This window comes from Helicoverpa armigera, chromosome 8 (genome assembly GCF_030705265.1).
Source record: "Helicoverpa armigera isolate CAAS_96S chromosome 8, ASM3070526v1, whole genome shotgun sequence".
NCBI classification, from domain to species: Eukaryota; Metazoa; Arthropoda; class Insecta; order Lepidoptera; family Noctuidae; genus Helicoverpa; species Helicoverpa armigera.
The window spans coordinates 4,183,964-4,194,293 of NC_087127.1; the positions used below are offsets into that span (position 1 = coordinate 4,183,964).

The window sequence follows — 10,330 nt, forward strand, 5'->3', positions numbered from 1 at the left end:
TGGTGGTTTAATTTTGGTGATCATTTACTATTTTTGGCTTACGCATGATTTATTTTGGAGTAATTTCACTTAAATAGGATAGCAAAGTGTTAAAACTTTAGTTATAGTTTTACATTAAAATGCGAGTTTCATTTTGGTGATCATTTACTATTTTTGTCTGCTATTTGTTACTATATCTGGTGATCAGTTAAACATAAGCCTTAAATTATTTATTTTGCTCGAATGACGAATTGGGAATTGATGTATGGAAAAAATAGTTGGTGACCAATCGGTACTAATGACAAATTGGGAATAACTCCACAATTTCAACACTAGAAATAAACATAAATTAACCGCATCCAACTATCGATTGCTTAAAGTGCACGGTTCGTTTGTGGGCCTTTGTATACGCATTTATAATAGAATCCCAGTTCATTTGCTAGACTAACGACTAACTAACTAACGGACAGTTCTTTTAAAATCAAAATTAAGGATATTCTGATTAAAAAGGCTTATTATAACATTAATGATTATTTCACAGATACACGCAGATGGCAGCTCTGAAGTGGACAACAAGTGCTTTATATACACTCTTTTGCAAAAAAAGCACCTATGCGAAATCCTAGTTTTTTGGACTTTACGTGTATTTCATATAGGTTTTTTTAAAACCCGACGCAAAAACGACGGGATGTTATAAGTTTGACGTGTCTGTGTGTGTGTGTGTGTGTGTGTGTGTATGTGGCATCGTAGCTCCCAAACGGATGATCCGATTGTAATGCGGTTTTTTTTGTTTTTCCAAAAGAATTTATATATATTTTTTGTGACTATAGTTTGAAACGATATTGAATTGTAGAATTGTAATTTAATTATAATTAAATTGCAATAGACAGCTGTGTTGCTGGGAAGTTTGTTCTTCACCACTTCTTCTTCCCAGCCATAACACTAGGAAGTGGTGAAAGGGCGTTTTGGGGGTCCTGTCCTTTTGTATTATTTAACGTGAAAAAGTGCTAAAAACTAGCCTATTTTCAATAAACGTTTTTGACTTTGACTTCTCCTTTTTCAACACTTTAAGTACATAAAACATGCTTTGTGTCAACTAAAACCTCCTTCCCAAAAAATCTGATATCTGAAAACCAGTCATTTCTTAAGCACTTACCACATTATCCTTCCGCCACGAACAAATACCCTTTTTGTCAGATATCCTACATTTGAGCAAGGCATCTTCTCCCGTATCTACTTCAGTATACGTCGGCATCTCGATAAACTTCTGCACGACATCTGCAAAAGAAAAGAAAACATTAGACGAAGGTAACTAGGGCCGCTTGACTTGATTGATAAAAGCCCCTGTTGCGCTCAAACGGCTCAAATCAAAATCGTACGTCTCTTGATTTTTTTTTGGCCAGTTTCGCATCACAAGCTGTAGGTTGCCATGTCAAACAATTACTGAAAGTGGGTTTTAAGTGTAATAGCACTAATAGTAACAATTTATGATTCACGGGGGCCTAGTGAGTTTGGTGGCGAGTCTCCACCTGCCATTTTTACATGTATTCATACATTGTTATCGGCAGGTTCCATAGTCCCTGTAGAATGCCCATTTCGAATCCATCAGCATCCAATCACAATTATAGCCCCAGTAGTTCTATTCGTCGAAAATTACTGAGTATCGAAGTCTGTCTAAAAATAAAATAAAAAATAACTTTTCATCCCACCATCTCGGAAAGAGTAATTTACCCTTTGATGTCTGAGCGCAAAAGCCGTTTTTATCCTCTAGAGCGGCAACGTGATTTGAATTTAGAACATCGTGTGACAATCTTGATAAGACTTTTCAAACAAATACATATTAAACAAATAAAATATTGCTTAAAATAATTATTGATTTAATTAAGTAATTTTATTATTGTTTTCGCAAACCTAACCTCGTTTCATTTTTAAACTGAGTTTTCAAATAAATGAACTTTAATAGGTACTTGTTTTTAATTTGATACTAATAAGTGCGCGCCATTTTGTTTTTTTTTTTGCATTTAGTAATTTCCTCGATGAAATGGGATGAAATTATTATTTTTTATTGTTTTGAGGTCGATTTTAAACCTCATTACATTTTAACTGAGTTTTTGCATAAATAAAGGACATCATTCATTTCGTACCCAAAACTGAAAGTGCCGGAAAGAGTAAAAAAATAATAGATTCTTGTAGAGAATAATGCCCTGAAGATTTTTTACTATGACAAGAATCGTCTACAGTTACCCCAGGCTGCTATTTGACTTTGAAAATACAAAAACGTTTGGAGCAATACATTACGTCCCCAAACTGGAGAAGGCAGAGGCTGCCTTCAAACGACTCCTGCCTAACCTGGGACGTCATCAAATGACCCCCCCCCCCTCCCGCTGTAGGTAGGCAGCGTGAGGGAAAGTCAAACTCTTACTGACTAAAACCCATCATGTGTCTTATGTACCAGGGCCGCGGTAACTTGCGCGAACAATCCCGTAGCCCCGGCAAGCCTCGGCCCTAGTGGGCCCCACTCGGGCCCTCTGGGGTTGCTGATGCCAGAGTAAAAATATCGTAGATTATCGTCGAGGATAATGCTCTAATGATATTTTACTATTATAAGGAACGTCTTCGGTTAACCCCCAGACTGCTTTTTGAGTTTAAAGTGTGAGAACCGTGAATAAAAAATCTGTACTTGAATGTACGGGCACGTACCTACAGCTGCCCCCCTACTGCTACACCGAGGAGACTTACTGATGTATACCCAGCATTTTCCTTCTGACCATGTACCAGGGCCGCGGTAACTCTTTCGAGCAATCCCTTGGTAGGTTTTGGCCCTGGTGGGCCCCAGTGAGGTTTGCTGACTCTCTGTGGAGTGCTTGGAACAACGCTCGCCGCCGACACGAGGGACGATGAGCCTTCCGAAACTCATCGCTCACAGACCTACGTCTACGGTGGCCGGGAGTCGTCTCGATAGCCGACCCACGTGGTGTCTTACACGTGTAAGGTTTGGATATATTTTAGATATCTAATTTCATATGTTATAATTTTTAATAGTAAAATAATTTGTTCAATTGATTCACCAAACGAAATAATTTAATAATGACATTTTCCGGTTGGAGGTAGCAGCTAGCAACACTTGGCAAATGGCGGCATTCTGAGCGGAGCACCGTACCGTGCGGTCGTGTAAGCGAGATTGTGTTGAAAAGAATAAAGATTGATAGTCTGTTGAAAGTGTTGACGCTTTCTTGGAGAGGAGTCCTGTTCCTTGGAGTGGAGTTCTTACATTTCAGAAGTGGGCTACAGGGCAAATACAGCGTAAGTACACGTCTTCTATTTTTGTTTAGAATATGCGTTAGCCATTTGAATTTGGAATTGACGTATTGGATATCTATCTATCTATATCTTTACATATAATAAATCTGTAAAAAAACTGTGTCTGTACATTGAATATATTAAAAAAATAATAATTGGTTGGGGTTTAGAAACAGTAATGGAGCACAAATCCAAAAAAAAAATCTGTCTGTATGTCTTTTTGTTTGTACACGCTAATCTTCGGAACTACTGGACGGATTGCAATGATTTTTTCTTTGTTGTATCAGTATTAAGCCTGGTCAACATATAGGCTATAATTTATCTTTGAAACTTGAAGATCTGATGCAGAACTCCAACAGACCAACAAAACTATAAGAGATACAAAAATGGTGCCATGGCAAAAATTGTTTCATGTGATGAGCATTTTCAGCTGAGATAATAAATTTTAAGATCTGGAACACCTGATGTGGAACCCCAAGAGCCCAGCCTCTCTGTACGATATACAGTGTTCATGACATATAAAACCTCATTAGAGGATGTATTTTATTTTTTCTTAATTGTCAAGAACAAAAGAAATGACGATCACTCTGTACAAATTTTCCCTGTGAGCACGTTTATATAATTTCTTCTTATAATAAAAGTTATTTATACCTATTTACCACTTGGAAAGCCTTTTTCTTTTATGTTCCCATTGGCCACACCAGCGAGATATTGAAGAACTAATTATTTAATTTTGTGGGGAACATAAAAAGTGGTCCTTCGAGAAAAAACTTATCCTTCGAGCCTTCGAAAAAGTAATCCTTCGAGACTTCGAGAAGCTGGTCCTTCGAATATAAGGAAAATTGGTCCTTCGATTGTCTTCGACTTACATAGAAGAGAATTATTCCTTCAAATTAAATATATGTAAGAAGATAATACTCTTATAGAAGTGGAGAAATTTGATGCTTCGTATTACAAGGCAATCCCTTTATAAAAGTGGTTATAAAGAAGAAAGCCACAGGAGGATTCAGAGTCATCCATCAATAATTGTGCGTAAGGGTGTTTCCGTGCTATTACGAAAACAGTTTCGCTGCGTGCATCGCGCGTATCCAAACGTGCAAACGAGGTAAGGCGCTGCCAACCCAAGAAAACGAAACGCAACCAATGAGCGCGCGAAGAGCGACCGAACAATGAACATTTGCCGTGAGTTTCCGGCCAAATATCGAACATCGAGTGAATGAATTGACTGTCGGCGTTCATCATTTTTTTCGCGTCGCCATTTTTTTTTACACGTTTCTGTTTATTTTGTTAGTTTTGTTAGTTGTATATTATTTATAACAGTGTACTTAACGTTAAGGTGTTGCTTACATTTGTTGCATCTGGGTTTTGGCTTGCATCTTAGGATATAGCACCATGGCTCTTAGTGACGAGCTAGCTCAATTAAAGCTCCGTAGGGGCTATGTAAAGGGTGCAATAACTCGTGAAGAAAGTTTTTGTAACAGCGAAGAAATTGTGATCGCGTCTAGTGAGTTGCTCACAGAGCGGCGCAGTCGCTTGGCGAAAAACTTTGCCTCTTACGAGGACCTAAACAAGAGTATTTTGTGCATAAATCCAAAGGACGATGAAGACCCTTTTGTGTATGAAAGTAAGTACTTCACCTGCATATCCAAAATTGATCGTCAGCTCAATGCTTGTCGTAAATCGGGGCAGCCCGAGGCGGAGCCTCCTAGGCAAAATGCAAATAATTTCAGGAAGCTCCCACAAATTACAATAAAAGAATTTAGTGGCGCCAATATTTTAGATTATCTACCTTTTATTAATATCTTTAAGGCAGTCATTGATTCTGACACAAGCTTGAGTCTGTGCCAAAAATTATATTATTTGAGATCATTTTTAACTGGGGAAGCCTTAAGCTTAATTGAAAATTTGCCTTTGACTGAATTAAATTATTCAGAAGCATTAAAGTTGTTAGAAAACCGCTATAACAATGAGCCAATGATCATTAACCATCACATTAATACTTTGATTGATTTGCCTAAATGCACCGCTGCTGATCTTAGATCTTTAGTAGCAAGTGCTAATGTGAATTTAACTGCACTAAAAAGTTTAAACATGCCGGTTGAAGCTTGGGGTCCAATAATGGTTAATATTTTACTCCGGAAAGTGGATTCTGAGACAAACAGTGAGTTTCACTTGAGACGTGATAAAAAGGTTGTGTTTTCTATGCAGGAATTCATAGATTTTTTGGAGTCCAGAGCGTTGGCCAGGGAGAATGCAATGGAAACAATGCCTGTGAGTACTCCCAGTGGTGTGAAGCCTGGCAAGCCTGCATGTAATACAGCAGCAGCAGTCTCATGTAAGTATTGCAATACTAATCATAGATTATACATGTGTGCCAAATTTAAACTTGCTGCTGATAATGACAAGGGTCAATTTGTTAAAAAACATAAATTATGCATTGTTTGTTTGAATGCGCATGGTGGTAAATGCAAGCTGCGTTTGAAATGCTCTATCTGTCAGCAACGGCACAATACGCTTCTGCATGGTGTGGAAATGGCTAAGAAGGAGGCGAGCAATGTCGCCACTGCCAGTTCTACTGCCGCAGTGCCCTGTGCTGATGTTGGAAGGTCTGACAGTGCAGTAGCTATGTCAAGTACCTCGCCTGTGAAGGATGTGCTGCTACCTACCGCTATAGTGCGTATTATCACCAAAAATAGTACATTTATCCATGCACGCGCTTTGCTGGACACGAGTAGCCAGGTATCTTTTATTACAGAAAAGCTTGCTGATCAAATTGATTGCAAGATTACACCGGCAAATCAGCTCATTACAGGTATTCTACAAGGCACTAGTAATATGCACCAGAGGGCAAATTTTGATATTTATGCTGCTAATAGCAACTTTAAATTGGCCTTAAACTGTTATATAGCTAAGAATATAACTTGTGAACTGCAACAACAGAGTTTTTATAATGTTGGGTTTAATATTCCTTCGCATGTCTATTTGGCAGATAAAAACTTTAATAAAACTGGTGAAATTTCTTTGTTATTAGGGTGTGATGTATTTTTCCAGGTGCTTCAGAGGGAATCACTACCTTTAACGCCGCAAGGTCCCTACCTGGTTAGTACCAGCCTAGGTTATATTGTAGCAGGCAGCCTACCAGTATCTGTTGGAAACATCCATTCTTCAAAGGACATTGTTCAATTTTGGCCTAAGAACCGATGTGAATATAAATTATACTATAATTTTCATTTAATTTTTTATTGTTTGAAACATATTTTCGTTTTCCACGGACACTTCAAATAAATAAATTCCAAATAAAAAGTTGGGTCACAATTATTGATGCCTTATAAAATGTTTCCGTCAGCCAGTGCTGCCAGTTTCGGAAGTTTTCGCGATTTCGGTAAATACGGAAAGAATTGAGAACCTCCTTTCCGAAGTCGGTTATTAGAATTAGTTGCTAACACTTTATTCATTTAAATACCTAAATTGACTAGCTAGAAAAAAACTAGTATTCTGTATGTTTTAAGCGAAATCGCGAATTTCTAGCTTGGCATTCGAGTAGGATTATAGTTTTCGTAATTGGCAACACTGGTGTACTTCAGTCAGTTTGCTAGAAGTCAGTTTGATTGCTTTGAGACTATCGTTTCTTTTGTGATTTTCTATACGTTTCATGGTTTTATTCTAACAACTTTGGCTTGATTACGGACTCCGATTAGATTGCGTACTTGGTAGACTCGGCTGTGTGTAAAGGACTGGATTTTCCTGGCATTTTCGGATATTGCTCTGTCTGTGATCGAATTTAGTTGTATTATAATTACAACAATGGATGCAGAATATAGTACCTATATTGTATAAATTGTGGATCTGCTGGAGGTTCTTTGGTATTAGAAAACGAAGATATACTTCGTTGCATACAACAATGGACTGTTCCCCGTATGGTAAGTGGTCTACGAAAGTGTTTTTCTAATTTTGATAAGAATGTTACTACCTACTTATATTCTCATAAGCACATAATTTCTCGGTTTTCAAATTAATTGCCACAATTGCAAGTTACTTGACATTTACTAATGTTTTATTGTATTTATTTATTACAGGTTGAAGCTCATGACCTTATATGTACGACGTGTTGGTCTGAAGCAGTCGAGCATAATAAGATGCAATGCACTGTTGGACGCAATTGTGTACTTTGTAAGAAGCTCCTACCATCAGGCATTACTGTTGCAATTGTATCGTTGGGCGTAGAACAGTGGGCTGTTGTGCCCACATAATGACTATAATTTGGTATTTAAGCTGGGCGAGATACCCCCTGCCCAGTTCTTAGATAATATATTATTGAGAAATATTGATGATTAAAAACCTTTAATTGAATATAAATATTGTTTTTATTGCACATCCTCGAAAACCTCTTTCATTGTTATTGGTAAACCTTACTTTAACTGTTAAATTATTTTGTGTGGTAATGACATTTTTAGTATGGTCTGTGCCTTCTTGGTAATAGACCGCGGGTTCGATTCCCGCCTTATGGCATGTAGATAGCTAGGTAACTGTCTAATATAAAAGTAGTAACAATCATTTAAATAAATAATTCTCCATCGTAATAACATCGATTTTATGAATTGTGGTGAATGGAACTCTTCCATTTTGGATACTTATGCGTTTTATCACAAATCCAAAGTGGATTCACTATATATTAAGAAACGTAACGTTGAAAGCAAAAGCGTTTAGGTAGTTGTTTTTCATACAAATTCTAAGCATTTATGAAAACTAGTCACACGCCCCGTCTTCGCACGGTGGCAATGTAAAACCTTGGTGTAAACCTTCCTCTTGACCTACTTTATCTATTTAAGAAATCGCACCCAAATCCATTGCGTAGTTTTAAAGATCTAAAGCATTCATAGGGACAGACAGAAAATGCAACTTTATAAAATGATCATTGTCAAAGAATTCTCTTAAACTTGACTAGGTACTATCTCTTTACCTAGTATCTAGTAGAGTAGTCTTTCCCTAGATCTAGAAGAGAACATATAGAGCTGCACATAGTATTGTTGATATTTTGTATAGTGTAGTTTGATTTTTAATTAATACTACTCTGATATTTCACGCAAGCTTGGTTATTTTTTATTTATAACCTCAAAATATTAACTTTTTTCGTAATTATTTTAGTTTCCTGAAGTGTCCGTTCGTGAAAACTTATTTCATAGGATTCCATATAATTTAAAGAGTTTATAGAAGTCACTTTCCATTCGAACGGTTCTTAGGCAGAACATGTATGGAGCCGGAACAATGTCCTTTGTGTATAACAGTTCAAGGTACCCCCCATAATATTTCTCATAATTCTCATAATGATCAACTTGATAGTATTGAACATACTATTTCAAATTTTTGGAAATGTGAAAAAGTACCTGAAATTTATAAGGAAGGTATTACTGAACATCAACTAGCTGAGGAATGTTTTCAAAACTCTGTCAAACTTGGTGATGGAAAGTTTTGTGTAGATTTACCTTTAAAACTTAATTTAAATGATATTCAGATGGGTAACTCTTTTAATCAGGCATTGCATCGATTTCATAATTTAGAAAGGCGTTTCGCTAAAGATGACAAGTTGTATCAACAGTATAAGAAGTTCATTCATGTTTATCTTGAGCAAGGCCATGCCATGTACTTTGATATATCTAACTATGATCCTAGGGCAGGTGATGTGTATTTCTTACCTCATCACCCAGTCATTAATTTAAATAGTAAAACTACTCCGGTTCGAGCTGTCTTTGACGCGAGCATGAAAACCAATAATGGTATTTGTCTAAATGACATGATGCTTAATGGGCCTGTTGTGCAAAATGATTTATTTGACATTTTGACACTATTTAGGAGTTTTAAATATGTTTTACTGTGTGATATAAAGGCTATGTATAGGGGTATATTAGTGAGTAAAGACCATTGCTGCTTGCAAAATATTCTTTGGCGAGATTCTGTTGATCAAAGTGTGCAATGTCTTCAGCTACAAACTGTCACATATGGTTTAAAGAGTTCTGCATTTTTAGCAACTAGGTGTTTGATTGAACTTGCTGAACGGTACCAAGAGAAATATCCGTTAGCATCTTTTGTGTCGAAATATTCTACATATGTCGATGATGTTTTATGTGGTTCCAACGATATTTTAGAGCTTGTTGAGATAAAAAGGCAACTTATTGAGCTTTTGAACTTAGCTAGTTTTTCATTACACAAGTGGTGTTCAAATAACACTGAAATATTAGATGACATTCCTATTGAAATTCATCAATTAAATAAAGAGGATTTTGATAAAACAAATACTTTTGTGAAAAGTTTAGGCTTGTCATATGATGTGACTTCTGATACTTTAAATATGAAGTGTCCAAGCGCAGAGACAACTTGTACAGAGTGATCGTCATTTCTTTTGTTCTTGACAATTAAGAAAAAATAAAATACATCCTCTAATGAGGTTTTATATGTCATGAACATACAGGTATGACGTTTTAGCAAAAGTTGTTCAATTTGATAAGCACTTTCTATTGACGTATATACATCGAAGATCTGGAACACCTGATGTGGAACATCAAGAGCAATACTACACTTGAAATGTATAGTAACGAATGTTATGAAATAGGTATGGTGAATCAAAAAAAGTAATTAGTCCGTCTTTTAAATAACCCTAAAATAATGGACACGCATTTTTTCTTTTCTCCTTCTCACAAACAAATAATAACGAAGATATAACACGCTTGAATTTTGTGCTAAGTCACTGCTTAGTACAAAATTTACATATCTAGACGTTTCGTCGCGAGCCCCCACTCTCAGAATTTGTTGCGTTATATCTCATTATTATTTTGTATGGTTCTTCCAGACCTCGGGACTACAGAGTTCCGAATTTTTGGGAGGCAAACGTGGGGCCGAAGCCAACACGCTGAAGCTGTTTTGAGACAACTTTAATGAAATAGTGACACAAAACCGACGATTATCCCTTTATACACTATAGAAATGAACCCAAGGACAATCCCCGGTGGACGTCGTTAAAAAAAAAGACAATCCCCGGTTCTGTGCTATACCGTTG

At 36.7% G+C, this 10,330-nt stretch overlaps 1 long non-coding RNA gene across 1 annotated transcript; it reads left to right on the forward strand.

The window, feature by feature from the left end:
• Nucleotides 1-4,461: 4,461 nt before the first annotated feature.
• Nucleotides 4,462-7,635, forward strand: LOC135117239 (uncharacterized). Its single transcript, XR_010276730.1, has 4 exons — nt 4,462-4,903; nt 5,488-5,614; nt 6,331-7,199; nt 7,356-7,635. It is a non-coding gene; the product is annotated as an uncharacterized LOC135117239 (long non-coding RNA).
• Nucleotides 7,636-10,330: the final 2,695 nt, after the last annotated feature.